The 10,988-nt window shown below is 45.6% G+C and overlaps 1 protein-coding gene across 1 annotated transcript in view; it reads right to left on the bottom strand.

Annotated features, from left to right (window-relative positions):
- The window catches only part of cdon (cell adhesion associated, oncogene regulated), a 28,583-nt gene extending 21,451 nt beyond the window's left edge, over window positions 1-7,132 (bottom strand). The window contains exon 1 of the mRNA XM_029255924.1: window positions 6,705-7,132. The gene's annotated coding sequence lies outside the window, so the exon portion shown is untranslated. The remainder of the gene's footprint in view (window positions 1-6,704) is intronic.
- Window positions 7,133-10,988: the final 3,856 nt, after the last annotated feature.

Below are 10,988 nucleotides of genomic sequence, written 5' to 3' on the forward strand. Positions count from 1 at the left end.
TGGCCTTTCTCATTTTCTTCTCCCCCGGGTACATATTCTAGTTTAAAGTTGGACACACAAAAGGAAAGCGACCTTCAGCAAACGCACTGAAACGTCTAGATCTCTAGCAAGACCAACGGAAGTGAGTTGATTAGCGGCTGCAAGGCCAATGCAAGTAATGTTCACACAGGAAGGGACACACCCCTCGATAGTCTTCAAAAAACTTAAAATACGTGGATTTTTAGTTTATTTCCTAAAGTTTGCATCCTGAAACTATAGAATCTCACCACATCAAATGGTCAATCGACGAGTATTACCAATCAGCCTAATCAAAGACAAAATAAAAAGCATTCGTGAACCTAGTAAGTCAGTTTTACATAATATGTAACCATTTTTCTTTTTAAATATTCACCATGATTCAGTAGAGCTGAATGCATCACCCAGCCTTACCATATTACCTACTAGCCTACTTTACTTACTACTACCCTACGTACTACCTTCTAATTTCTACAGGTGGTCCCCGAAAACATCATAAGTCAAAAATGCATTTAATACACCTGACCTACCGAACATCATAGCGTAGCATACGTGCGATGGCCATTATGGGCTTGCCGTAGTGGCCCAGCATCATAACAGAGTTTCGCACCGCATATCACTTGCTTGGGAAAAAATCAAAATTCGAAGAATGGTTTCTACTGAATGTCTGTTGACAGCCCACCATCGTAAAGTCGAAAAATCGTAAGTCGAACCATCGTAATCGAGGAGCATCTGTATATACAGTATCTGTGTTATTTAAATGGGAGCGTTAAAGGCATCAGTGCTTTCCTTGTCTCTACTGTATCACCCAGAGTACTGTACTCCTTAGCACCTCGACGCCACACTTGTTCTGTCATTCGCATCCAGCTACTTTGACACCGTCGCTATTGCCAAGCGCTTACCCTAACTAAAAGCAGTCTTTGGCCGTCAGCCAAAATATGCTCGACTGACTATTAAGAGACCGAAAGAAAGCCTCGTGGAAAAATAAGTTTGACTACATAAACACACAAAAGTAAATTATTTAAAGCGCTGGCTCTTTGGGGCCCAATTTAGAGGCCGTCTTGTAGCAACAGCACTGCCTAAGCTCCTGTTCAGATGTATAGTCCATTGAATTGTATTCTGACAATAAATAAGTCTCTGCAGCAAAATTACTCCGAAGAATAGTAAAATAACACAGAAAAAAAATAAAAACAGGAATTTTAAATTTTACATCAAAACAAAAAGGTGAGAAATCATTACAGCGTATCCAGTATATTCTTCAACACACTAAGACCCCAAACTTCAAAAATATACATTATTTAATTTCTATTACGCATGGTAAAAGTATCAACCATTTTTATCTCATTCCCAAAAAGCCAGATAGTTGATATAAAAAAGAACAGTGTGGCGAATGGCAAAGAGAGCTTTTAAAAGCGTACGAACCTTTGAACAGGAAGTTTATTTTCCAAAGCCGTATTTGGACATGTTCCAGGGGCAATTTTAAGCCCTGCAAGGCAGGAAGTTCCTCACACCTGATGTTATCAAAAAGGCCGGTGCTCTCAGGTAAATTAGTTACCACTCAAGGAAGAGGCGGCACCCAATCCCGTAGACGTCATCCCGAATCGATGACGCGCCAATGATCAATCGACGGAATTTATGAATTTGCGGGACTCCGCTGTCCCTGGACGTTACGTATTTATCTACTGATCTAAGGAGCAGTTGGGTTTTTTTTCCTCAAATGATTTAAACTCAGATTTTGACTCAGAGAACAATGCAGGAATTACAGTTCATGCTCATTGGTGCTAAATGTGTTGTTGATGAAATAATAAATGAAAGCTGATGTACAGTCCATGAACAGATTTACTTTGCAGGTTCGCCCACAATGGAGGGGAAGGTTTCGGTACTTCTGAGATTACCGCAGATGAAAGCAAACACTGCCAAGCTGTGACTGCGCTGTGCAAAGTTCGCCGAGGGGAAGTCGGCTGGAACTAAAAGGCTTTTCAAGAGCTGCGAGGAGCCCTTTCAAAAACACGCTCCTCAATAAACTGGACTCCGGATCAGAACTGCCCAAGCAATTACGTTAATGTCAAAATCAGATGAAACTGTAAACAACATACTGCAACCCACAACATAATAAGTGAAAAAGAAAAATTTATGGACGGACAGATGGAGGAAAATAAATAATCAATACCATGCTAAAAGTGTTTTATTGCCTATAAAATCAACATCATTACTCTCAAGCCATATTTGATTATTGATTTCCAACCTGCTGTTCGAGGTATAAAACTGGCTTCTAAAATGAGAAGAAACTGTAGCCAAGCAAGAAGGGAACTGTCCACTTGGTGATCCACTGCAAATCAACATTTTAAGATCTAATAAAATGTAATTTACTGTTTTCTTAAATGTTAACAGCTTTACTTGAAAATATTTATAGAAAATATACAGAAATATGAAAAAATATCTTAAACTGTAAAAGTTTTACAATTTTTATTTTATGGAAGAATAAACTGACATTTCAACTTTAATATTTAAGAAGAACTCTTCTTGTAAGCCATGAGAAATAGCTGAGGAAAAGTATCCGCAATGAGGACGGAGGCAAGTTATTGTGATTCATTTTTTTAAGGTTTGGCATTGTGTTTAATGTATCGGTCATTAAATCTTCGAGCCGTTCAAAAGGAACGAAGGCAGCGTAGAGCAGCCGAGAGCTTACTCTTCCACAGAAAGAGTGGTGAAGAGAGCAGGCCGGAGCCCAGGGATCAGGGAAGGGCCACGGCTCACTTTCGGTCACAGCGTTCAGTCCAGGGATCATACAGACGCTGCACTTCCGCACCCCTCCGGACGCAAAGCCAAGTCAAACTGCAGAAACGTTAAAACAAAGCGGAGAAAACCCCCCGTTTGCAGTGAAACGGTTTTGAAGGTAACTCCTCTCCCCTACGCTTGGCAAGAACCCTCGATCAGAAAATATTAAATGACTTAAAGCGCTTTCTCAGACTCCGAAGCAGAATTTCAAAGGCTCGTCAGTTTAGAAATTTTACAGAAATCTGTCAGAGCACTTAGCGGAGTTATACACTCATTATTCAGAGCTTTCCCCGCAAACACTTATGGATGAATAGCTCAGATTTAAAAACGCATTATGAAAAACTGCGTCATAATAATCAAAAGGTCATTAGGGGAGCTATAAAAAGCCATATTCTTATGCTGGCTCAGGTTCAAATTGCCCCGCTTAGCATACCTCCTTGTACTGGGACATGTGTTTATCATTAGCTAGCACCGCCTAATCGGCCAAACATTATTATAACACGCTAAACGGGGCACCGGTTTCCCTCCACCCCCCCGGGTTTGTATGATAAGTACCGGCACATTAACGATTTATTATTTCCACAGCCAATCTGAGAGCGCAGAGCGGAACCAGAATCACATGAAACAAGCGACTCTCTCCAAGTCGAGCGAGATGCCAGTCCAGGTCCATCGTGTTCCACACCCGAAGTCCTCAACGGTTCAATGTGCCACAATCGATGAGACCACCACCACTGTTCTTTTCAATCGTCTTTATTTCAATGGTTCAAAAGGGTGTGCTTTTTTTTTTTTTTTTTAAACAATTATTCATGCCGAATGACTTACACATGTCAAACACTTAAGCACCAACACAGCTTCTGCTGATCCCATGTTCATCTCACCTGGTTTGGCAGGTAGAAGTAAAAGGCTTAAAAGTAAACTGGAAGTTCATTTGCATTCTCTTGGACACAGACTAAACAATTTGTATACCACGGTATTCAGCTTTGTCCTCTGTCTTCGGGTGTATAACTTAGTATTACGTCCTTTAAGCCTTCCCTTTCGAACCTTAACGTCACAGCAGCAGCTGACATGAAACGTTATCAAAAAGGATCCTGGAAGAACATAAAATACCAACACAGACGCCGTGTGCTCGAAGAGAACGTCATTCTCGGCTATGTCTTACCGCTTTTCTAAAACAAAAAAAAAAAAAAAAAAAAACTGCCCTTGGATTCCTTAAGTGTTTTTTGCCTTAAACATGGAATCGTATGTATCCAAATTAGTTTTGATTACTTAATGAATTCAAGAAGGTCATGGAGAAATAGGCCCCTACACGCAGCCTTCCTCAAACACAAACACAGACGCACACAGGAGATAAAGGATTTATGAGGCATGAGTGTTTTGTGTAGATTTTGCGGTTCTTGTTTATTTTTCGCTACACAGCTACTGTGTGCTGAACCTGAACTTGGAGGGGCGAGGGTACGAGCCACGTGCGGTGCAGTGCCTTACAGTCACTCTTACAACGGGAGCGGAATGGAGCCATAAATATGGGACAGCTGGTGGCGTAGGGGTTAGAGCTGCTGCCTTTGGACGCAGAGGTCGGGGGTTCGAGTCTCACCACCTCCTGTAGTTCCCTTGTGCAAGGAACTTACCCTGAAATTGCTCCAATAAAAAGGAAATAAACAGGTAAATGATAAACATCAAATAAACATGTATATAAAAAAAAAAATTCAATGTAATATGCACAATCGGAAAGGTACGTTCCTCCAGTTGCTACTCCTTTTCCGAAATGAAAGGCAAAGCAAGTCAAAGAAGCCGCAAATGTATTCATGTGCGCAGGATGTCTTTCCATCACGATCAGCTTCGGTTAGGATAAAAACCCTAGTAGTTCAGCAGCTTCAAACAAGTATGTGTTTTGGCCCCACGAAACAACAATGTATTAAATACCCCCGTGACATACTTCCACTCCTGGCTCAGTGGTGTCACACCCTCCCAAGACCACTCACACCTCTGAAAAGCAACTGTTTTATTGGTCACCCCTTGAAGTACAAGATTAACACTTCACCTCATACAAAACTACAATCACATTTATCTGACACTCGTCTCCAAAGCGACTTTCGATGTTAAGAAACTTACAATTATTTACCCGTTTATACAACTGGGGAACTTTACTGGAGCAATTCGGGGTAAGAACCTTGCTCATGGGTACTACGGCTGGAGATAAGACTCAAACCCGCAACCGTTGGGTCCAAAGGTAGCAGCTCTAACCACTACGCTACCAGGTGTCCCAGAAGTACAATTAACATCAGACTGTCAGTCTTTTCATGTAATTTCAATGACACCTTCCTCCACACTGACTGAGCGACTTTCTCACTGTTTCAGCTCTTCAAATATGTACCCGTCAGGCTACGCAACTTTGATATAATAATAAAGCTGTCGAGACACCCGCACACGTGAACTGCGTGAGGTCACCTTTCCGCAACACACTGGACTCGCATTCCAGCAGAGCTTCCCGTGCACTTTGCGGAGAGAGGAGCCGCAGGCGATGCTGCCGACGATTTGAGGATCAGCGCCGAGCCCAATAACGGGACCGACGACGGAGCTTGTGTCTCAGGTGCGTCTCCCTGGACTCTTATAGGGCACCAGGAGCACCGCAACTGGTTTCCATGACAACAGTGTCCACGCAGCATGCGTATGTTCATACGCTCCTACACTTATCCATATACCAGCCACTACACTGGGAAATAACACCTAGAATAAGGCCAAATCACAGTACAAATCTGCCAAACACACACACACACTTTCTGAGCCGCTTGTCCCATATGGGAACCGGAGCCTAACCTGGCAGCTCAGGGCGTGGGGCTGGAGGGGGACACACCCAGGGCAGGACGCCAGTCCGTCGCAGGGCACCCCAAGCGGGACTCGAACCCCAGACCCACCGGAGAGCAGGACCCGGTCCAACCCACTGCACTACACTTTTCTTCATTTTTCTCCAGAACTGACGAGCTGAGATGTTAAGATACTTACAATTATTTACCCACTTATACAGCTGAGCAGTTTTAAGGGTAAGCACCCTGCTCAAGGGCAGCACGGCTGGAGGTGGGATTTGAACCCGTGACTTCTGGGTCCAAAAGCAGCAGTTCCAAGCACTGTACTACCAGCTGTCCTTCCTGTAGTAAAGACTGAGTCGGCGACTGTCAGCGCAGGGTCCCACGTCTGTCGCACAGGACACCTCGAGACAGAAGCACACACTGAAAAAAGAGCACCATTAGGGCCCAAACTGCGATGCCACCAGAAATCATATTCAAATCAGTCCTTAACTCATCTCCCCATATAATATAATGCGTTCCCTTCCAAAAAAAAAAAAAAAACTAGAGGAAAAAAAACTTACTTTTTTTGAAGATTTTTTTTAAAATAAACATTGCTTAGACACCTTCTTCGCACTTAATTAATATTTTCCCACAACAGGTGTTACACTATATATTCCGTTATTCCGCGGTAAAGCATCGCTGTTCCAGCTGCCTGACTGACGACGTGCGCTGGATGAGCGTCGAAGACGAGAAACTTAAGGCTGCAAACACGACGAGTTGAGTCCGCTCACCGGTTGCATTATCGATCCGTGTTTACTGATCGGATGATCGGTGTTTATTGATAACACTCTCGGTGTGTCCATCGATCAGAGAAATGATGGATTTCCACTGTGAAAGTTTGCGGAGTCGGGTGCAGTACCGACGGGTAGCGTATCGCTCGTGCAAAAAATAACTAAGGAAAGATAAAAACATGATTTACCTCGCTGAATTTACCTCAGCGCAAACAGAGCCAGATGCCACATCATGTGTTTCACCACGATATTACTAGTTGAGCCGGCGCTTGCCTTTCGCTAAAGCCCCGCTCTCTCTCTCTCTCTCTCTCCGACTGATTCCCATCCCTGCTCTTACCTCGCGCTCTCGGGTGGGCGCGCGCTTCGGGCCGCTCACGGGCACAGCTCGTGCTCTGCGCGGGCAATCCGCACGGGGCCCTCCATCGCGCGCGGCCCGCAGGCGCAGCCCCGTGTGTTCCGGCGGCAAGTAGGAGCGGAGGGAGCCGCCGCGCGCCGCTCTGCCCGCGAACGCAGACGCGCGCGCGCGCAGGTAAATCACGTTTCTCGGGGGGCTGAGGGCGAACGGTCTCCTTTTGTCCGTCTCGTTCCCTCACTCACTCACTTCGCTCCCACACAACTGCTCTTTTCAGCGCGCCGCGCGCACACACTCGCTCTCACACAGAGAGACAGACACACACACACACACACACCCCAGGGGCAAGTATCGTATTGCTCAGCAAATCATGGCAGCGCCCGGGAGCCGGGCCGTCAGAGCAGGAATGTTCCTCCCCGACAACTCAGAGCGACACAGAGGGGGCGGGGCGGAGCGCGATGGGGCGGAGTTTGGGGGGGGCAGCAGCGCTCGAACCACATCACCCATCTCCCATCTCCCATCTCCCATCTCCCTGGAAGTGGACAGCAGGCTGAACCCGCACCTTTTACAGTTATTCATTGAGCTGGCGCTTCTCTCCACAGCCACTTACAATGTTAAGACACGAATATTTACCCGTTTACACGGCCGGGTAACTTTTTCTCTGCTGCATTTTAGGGTAAGTACCTTGATCAAGGGTTCTGTAGGAGGTAGGATGTGATCCTTGGTCCTTCCAGTCCAAAGGCAGTTGCTGTAACCACTACGCCACCTGCTGCCACCGACTACGCGAGGGGGAGGAAGTCACATCACGTCGATGCGCATTGCGGAGCGAAGGCTCTCCCACCCCGCAGAGCGTGATATCTGCGTGGACGGAGACTTTGGTTTATTGGCAATTTTTGGAGAAAGTTTTAGATGAGAAATTTTGGATCGTGAGCAAGAAATCTTCAGAAATGAGCAGGCCGGTCGCACCGATCCCATTACGGCAGTACGGTGCCTTCCAGAACCTTATTACTGCAGCTCGCTGAACACTTGTGGTTCTTTACCACAAAGTTCAAATACAAGTTTTTTAAGAGGATTAATAAAAGCAAGTGTGGCCAGGTATTATTAATATTATCACCCTTTGTTGACCCAATGTCTTTGTCCAAAGCTATTTACAATGTTATACAATTTCTCATATATACAGCAGGGTATTTTTACTGTGTCAGTTCCGGGTGAGTACCTTGATCAAGAGTGTTACAGTAGTGGAGATTTAAACCCGGAACCTTCTGAATGTAATAACAGCCCCACACAAGATGTGGCCACACGCAACAAATTATGACTCCAACCCCCACCTGTGGCGGGCTCGAATAAGGCTCAGTGCAGCTTTGTGACCGAAGTTCTGCACCAAAGTGAGCTGACAGTCATCAGTTCAGTAACTTGTATGTCCTCCACCACTGTTTACTCCTGGCAGTTTTGAGACAGTCTTCTGCTTGCTGGGTGGGGGCAGCAAAAAGACCATCATCATCACATGGAATTCCAGGTCCACCCCACCCCAAATTATGCCTAATACACACACACACACACACACACACAGAGAGTCTGAACCGCTCGTCCCATTCGGGGTTGCGGGGAGCCAGAGCCTAACCTGGCAACATAGGGCACAAGGCTGGAGGAGGAGGGGACACACCCAGGACAGGACAACAGTCCATCACAAGGCACCCCAAGCAGGACTCGAACCCCAGATCCACCAGAGAGCAGGACCCGATCAAACCCACTGCACCCCCCCCCCCCAATGCCTAATACCATAAGGGAAAAATTGTGTAATGCCTTGAAACATAATGACTATCAATAACAACATTGTATATTAAATAAAATATAAATATAGTAATTTCATGACGTGAACTTAATATGACAGTGTGCACGGACTGGCCTGAGGAACTTGAACGCAATATATCACATTTAAATAAATGAATAATTAGAAAATGAATGCACAACGGTATAAAACAGGATGCGGACGCAAATATTTAAGTATGCAAGCAAGACCGTGGAGTGCCAGAACACAACCGAGAGCGTGGGTACACAGTTCCCACAATGCAGTCTGTCTCACACTTTCTCTGTTATAGCCGCTTGGCACAATTTTCAAATGCGCTCTCAGTTTATTATGCCCAACTAAATATCATGGATCCAGACCAAATGTAGCACCCTGGATAAATGAAAATCCAAATGCATTAATGATTCATTACTTAAAGTGGTATTAATAATGTTGCGCTGGGTATGTAAAAAAACCAGATCACGGGTCATAAGTGTACATTGTAATATCATTCCATAGCTTTGATATGTGATGTACGTGTAATCTGCGTCCATAATATCTATTTCTTCATTCCTTAAACCTTGTAGTAGTGCAGAAATAAAAAGTAAAGCAGTTTACCTGCAGGGTAATGAGATTCTCGAAACGAATCAAAGTACAACATGATGCATTTTGGGGAAGTCCTCGGAAATGTTTAAAACTTGGTTGAGGAAAGGTTACCTTCCTTCTTTTTCTAACAGCATGAATCATTGAGGATGCTGTCCCAGTAAATCCTTTAGATTCATGTTTCCTACATTTGTCCGCTGTGAATATAAAATGGGTATGTGGGATTGCTGGTCTTTATTTATTTGTATATCTTGGAATGGGGCGGGGGGGTGATGGTAAAAACAGCCCTGCATATAAAGACATCTGTGAACCGACCCAACGGACATGTCATGTTCTACGACCTGCCTCCTCTGACAGCGCCGCAATTTATCAGTGCTTCTTCATCTTGCCTCGCCTCCCCCAGTTCCCACCCTTCTCTGCCTTCCCTGTTTTTTTTAACTTTTTTACTACTAAGATAATTTTTATTTTTTTTTTTTTTTGCGTGTATGCTCATAGCTAGTTTTACTGGGTCGATCCTGCAGCTGCTCTCTTTTACCATGGTTCTGATATGAAGTGTTGGTGTTGAGTTAGTACTGCTTCTTGTCATCATTGAAAGAGTCTCATCTCAGACATGCTGTTAAACTGAAAAGCCTTTCCCAGCTTCTTCATGCACCTCTCCTACATCCTCTTTTGGAGAAAGCCTCCAAATACCCTTGAGTTGAGCAGCTGTGCTCCTAGTTGTCAGGGGACAGAAACGCAGTGGACAGATTCCAGGGTGGGGGTGGCAGTGGGAAAGCGAGTCTGAGGCCCTGAGTTCAGAGGGGGGTTAAAGGGGTGATTGGACACAGTCCCCCCCCGTGAAAGGCCGGAGAGGGGAAGCCCACAGGGAGCGGAGTCCTCGTACAAAGGCCCCGGGAGGGGGCCGAGGGGCCGAGGCGGCGCTAGCCACGCTGCCGACCTGACGGGGCCGAGCCGTGGTCCCCAGACCCCCGGAGTGACGCTCATTTGGTTGACAAGTTCAAGAGACCCCCGCGAACCGTTCCTGGACTGAAGTTCAGTGAGGTGACCCTGCAGCAATGCGCACTCAAGGGAGCAAAGCACATCCACATTGAGGGGGAGAAATCAGGCCAACGGGCACACACGCCGCTCTCCGCTGAAACACGAGCCGGGCCTAGAAGGCGCATTTAAAAAGCAAAAGAATAAAAAAATAAATAAAACCTCCGGCTGGTGTTTTCGAGCGTGTCGTCGAGCGGTGCGACGGGTCCGCAGGAAAGGTAGTAGGAAGAAACCAGCTCAAAATCTAAGAGTCGAGAACCTGTCAAGAGCCACGTGAACAGGGGCAGCGGACGGCACAGGCGTTACGTTCACCAGATTGCGCTCGAAGGGCCCAGGTTTGAATCCTGGCTCCTGGTCTAGTACCCGTCAGGAAGACGCTTACAAATAAAAAGTTGCTTGAGTCAAAATTTCCCGTTGTATAAAGGAGTAAATACTTTGATGGTGCTTTGGAGAAAGGCATTGGTTGATTGATTGATTGATTGATTGATTGATTGAATGAATGAATGAATGAATGAATGAATGAACGAACTGATTTTTACTTACAGCACATGAGAAAGCCATTTGTGTGGATATAAACTAATAATACCACTGAAAGTTTGTCTTTCGGTGAGGGGAACCAATTCAACTTTCAGTCAATCTCCGGCCGAGGGAAAACGCTGGCTACCGACAGCGGTGTTTACAGCCTTTAAATTGGGCTAATCGCTGTGGGCTGTCAGCAGGGGGACTGCGGATCGAGTAACTCGCAGCTCTCCAGAGCCGAACATCAAATAGGCAACGCGGAGCACTCTCTTCTGGGTAGAGAGTGTGTTAATGTGTATTGTGGGTTGCGTTTTGTAGGGGATTCT

Source organism: Scleropages formosus, chromosome 10, assembly GCF_900964775.1.
Source record: "Scleropages formosus chromosome 10, fSclFor1.1, whole genome shotgun sequence".
Lineage (NCBI taxonomy): Eukaryota > Metazoa > Chordata > Actinopteri > Osteoglossiformes > Osteoglossidae > Scleropages > Scleropages formosus.